This window comes from Amblyomma maculatum, chromosome 11, assembly GCF_055883805.1.
Source record: "Amblyomma maculatum isolate TAMU_Amacu chromosome 11, ASM5588380v1, whole genome shotgun sequence".
NCBI classification, from domain to species: domain Eukaryota; kingdom Metazoa; phylum Arthropoda; class Arachnida; order Ixodida; family Ixodidae; genus Amblyomma; species Amblyomma maculatum.
Window position 1 is genome coordinate 154,058,060 of NC_139354.1, and position 4,709 is coordinate 154,062,768.

General features: G+C 41.7%; 1 pseudogene; it reads left to right on the forward strand.

Moving 5' to 3' along the window:
• Positions 1-480: 480 nt before the first annotated feature.
• LOC146175208 (uncharacterized) lies at positions 481-1,826 on the forward strand (annotated as a pseudogene).
• The last annotated feature ends 2,883 nt before the right edge of the window (positions 1,827-4,709 follow it).

The following is a 4,709-nucleotide window of genomic DNA, read 5'->3' on the forward strand; positions in this document are numbered from 1 at the left end:
AAGAGAACAATACATTTATTTTTTTATGTCACAGATGTAAATATGCTTTGCTGTTTTCTTTCATTCTTTTGTATTTTCTGGATTTCATGCTGCATTCATTTTGATGGTATTCACTGGCCCTGTTGATATTTCATGTTGTGCAGTTATATTAAGCTTTTCCGCAGACGGAATTATGTGGAAAAGGAAGATGTTTGTAACTCTTGTTTGAAACCACAATCTTAATTTTGGATGCACCGATATTGTAATGACTAACCCCTCGCTGTTGCCATGTGTTGGGGCCCGAGCGCCGTCAAGTGAATTAACGTTCACTTTTTGTCTCGGGTCCCTCATTTCTCCTTGCAATGAAAATAAACTTCAAACTTCAAACTTATCAATTCCCCGTGTCTCCGTGCCCTTGAACTAAGCAAGCTTTTTATCCGCCAGCCTAATTTTAAGCCACATCTCTCTGAGAGTGGGCGAGGTGACAGCAGTGCGAGCACCATGCGTACTCGCTGCCTGTTTCTTACGCAGATTGCCTTCCTCGTTTGTTGCCACTTCGACTATGCTTCGTTGATGGCTCCTAACGTCACAACTCATGTGCACTCGCCGCCATCGCCGATGTTCTTGGATGAGTCAGCTGGCCACTATACGAACTGTCCTATCTCTCTTACAGATCATAGTATTGATCTGCCTGTCACCACACGTGTATGCAATCCGTGCAAAGTGACCGTCCCTCTACGTCATCCATACCTCATCAAGCCCAGTCACGGGAAGTTCAAGGACCTGCCTATAAATTGCGTGCTGGACCGTTCCTTCATCAGTGGGCGAGGTGGCAGCAGTACGAGCACCATGCTTACTCGTTGCCTGTTTCTTTCGCAGGTATGTTATCTTCAGAATGCCCTTTGTATTCGCTCTGATGATCGATTTCTACTGCTGTTTCCTTGCCCACACCACTCTCGCAAGTGCTTTCTTATGTTTCGCTGTACTCGCAAATTGCGCCTTGTATTAGTAGACTTCTGAGGAGTGGGGATGTTGAAAGTAATCGTGGTCCTCCGCCATCAGCGATGGTTACTCGCTCTCAAAGTAATGTGAGCCCTTCAAATTCGGAAACCGCCACCGGTCAACCGTCGGTGTCCGATATGCTTGCTGAGCTTTTGAACGGACAGCGAAAATTAGTTCAGGATATTGCTGAAATTAAATCTTTTCATGAATCTATGAATCCACGTTTTGAGACAATTAAGTCACGCGTGGCTGCTCTGGAGTCCTCGTTACAAAAGCACGCCGCCGACAGTGGCAGTCTCAACAGTGAAGTTGCACGTCTAAGTTCCGAACTTCACAGTCTTTCAAATAAAAACCATGAGTTGGAAAACCGTGCAGGTAGGAACAACTTAATATTGCATGGTCTGCCCGAATCCTCTGATGAAAATAATGAACGTCTCTTCTCTGACATCGCAAAATGGTTTGAGGAAGAACTCAATATGAGCTGCCCTCAAATAGAGAGGTGCCATCGTCTTGGAAGGCCTTCACATGGCCGTCCCCGTCCCGTGATCATGAAGCTTCTGGGCTTTCGGGAGAAAGCTTCAGTGTTAAAAAATGGCCACAAGCTTAAGGAATTCGATTACCGTATATCGGAGGATTTTTCAATACGTGTCCGCAATATCCGGAAAAAGCTTTGGGAAGCGACTGAAAGTTTCAGAAGCAATGGCTGCACGGTCCGAATACGGTTTGATCATGTATTTATTGAGAAAGTTCGGTATATCTAGAACAGTTCTTCTAATTCACTGGAAAAAGCATCCCGTATTGCGTCACTAAGTAATGCTACTAATGCAGTAGCCCCTTCGCCTTGACTACCTCATCACAGCAATAACCTCCGTGTGTTAAATTTTAACGCTAGAAGCCTGCTTAATAAATTTACCGAACTTAACTCCTTGGTAACTGCTCATTCCCCTTACATTATTGGTGTCACTGAAACTTTGTTACATGGTAGCATATACGACTCTGAAGTTGCGTTAAGTGGATTCACGTTGCTGAGAGCTGACAGACCGAATGGTAGAGGCGGTGGGGTCGCCCTCTATATACAGTCACATTTTAAGTTTTCTATCCTTGAATCTCCATGTGAAATTGAATTGCTTGTGTGTAAAGTTTATTTGGAAAACACATTCAAAAGAATTGGAGTGTTTTATCGGCCTCCTGGCTCTGATGATAATCAATTATTTCTTCTAATTAAACTTTTGCATGATTTGAATCCGACAAATATAATAATTATGGGAGATTTTAATGTGCCAGGTATTCACTGGCCTTCTCTTAGCAATACCGGCCATGATGTCTCTTTGTCAAGAAAATTGTTACACCTTTCCTTAGCACTTGGCCTCAAACAAATTGTTCATGCGAACTCCAGGCAAACGGCAGTCCTAGATCTAGTTTTTCTCAGCTCTAATCTATTCGAGAATGGTTTCCAGTGCTGTGTTACTGACGGCATATCGGACCATAAGGCTGTATTATTCTCAATCAGCTGCACTGTTCCCAGAGCCCGGTTCAAGTACAGCAGTTTTCGTGACTTCAACCAGGCCAATGATGTTGCTATAATTGACACATTAAGTGAATCCTTTGAAATGTTTGAAGAATTATCTCTGACCAGTGATGTTGATGCTGTTGTGGGGTTTTTTGAACATATTGTTAAAGCATGTATTAATCACTTTGTTCCGCTGAAAACAAAAAAGAAAAAGAGAGATTTACCATGGATAACAAGAAACCTGCTGCATTTATCGCGTCGTGTTGCAAGATTGCGTAAGACGAAAAGAAATTGCAATCCTGTCACAATTGCAGAGTTCAATGATGCCAAGGAGGAGCTATGCGCCAGGTTAAAGTCTGCCAAGGATTTTTACTATTCCGTTACTTTGCCAAAATTAATGAAAACGAACCCTCTCAAATTCTGGAAATCGATACTACCCAGTAACAGTACTTGCAACAGTTTTAGAGTTAATGGCGCTCCTGTTTCAGATTCACTGACAATTGCTTCTGCTTTCAATTCCTATTTTCATTCTGTATTCACACTGGATAACTCTATCATTCCTTCTTTTAGCTGTGACTTTTACCTTCCCATCGAAGATGTCGTCGTCTCTGGTACAGGTGTTCTCAATATGATCCTTCAATTAGATACTAAAGGGCTGTGGCCCAGATGACATACCTAACTCCTTCCTTGTGCGCTACTCACTTTGGACAAGCCGATATCTTACCACAATCTTCCGTAAATCATTATCCACCAGCACTGTTCCCCACTCCTGGAAGCTTGCCAAGGTCATTCCATTGTTCAAATCCGGTAGTACTCAACTACTGCAGAACTACATGCCTATCTCCTTAACAGCCCATTCATGCAAGTTACTCGAACATGTTATTTTCAAACATATCATTGAATTTCTTGAAACCCACAACATCCTAAACATTTACCAGCATGGTTTCCGTCAAGGCCTGAGCACCACTACCCAACTAATTGAATTTGCGCACGACATTTCTGAGTCATTATATCTAGGTAGACAGGTCGACAGCATTTTTGTTGATTTATCCAAAGCTTTCGACGCTGTCCCACAACCTAAACTCCTACACAAACTTAACTATGGTCTAGAAAACCCTTCCCTGGTTTGTTGGATATCCAGTTTCTTAAATCAGCGTTCGCAGTCTGTATACTTTAATTCATCTATTTCCACTCCTGTTAGTGTTTAATCCGGCGTTCCGCAAGGTTCCGTTTTAGGCCCGCTTCTTTTCTTATTATATATTAACGACCTGCCATGTTGTGTATCTGTAAAAATTCGTCTTTACGCTGATGACTGCGTCTTATATCATGAGATTAATACACCACTTGACCATGAAATACTTAACGACTCATTTTCTAATTTTTGTAAATGGTGCAAGGAATGGCAAATGAATATTAATTTCTCTAAAACTGTTTCCATGCCCTTTTCTAGACGCCCATCTCCTTCACATTTCAGCTACAGTTTTCACGGTCAGGATTTAGAACGAGTCACCGAATATAAATACCTCAGCCTTCATTTCTCTCATGACATCTCATGGTCTAAACACATTGACATCATATGTACAAAGCTTTTAAACGTCTCGGATACCTCCATCGTACACTGCGTAAAGCCCCAAAGGATACCAAACTGCTCACATATAAAACACTTATCCGCCCCATTCTTGATTATGCCTGTATCGTATGGAACCCTTATAAGAAATCCGATATCAAAAAATTAGAATCAGTTCAAAAGAAATCAGTACGCTTCATCTTTCACAACTACGGCCGCGATTTTTCCCCTTTTTCCCATAATACAGATTTAGGTCTCACAGCCCTATCATCTCGCCGTAAAATAGAACGTTTGAAGTTTTTGCACATACTGGTTCACTCTCAGCGCCTTCCATCACTAAATATATATTTGAAAATTAGCAAGCCTTCCATAACTAGAAGTTCCCATAGCCTAAATCACATCCCTTTCTTTTCCCGCACTGAGACATTCAAACATAGCTTCTTTCCTCTGACCATTGAACTCTGGACCATTGCCTGGACACGTCCGCTCGCTACCAATTTAAGAATTCTTGACAGCCATTGCTTCCTAATGCCTTTTCATATATATATATATATATATATATATATATATGTTTGTATTTGCTTGGTACAGTTTGCTTTGTTTGCCCACTCCTTCCATAGCCTCATCGAGGCTGCAGTATGTACAAATAAA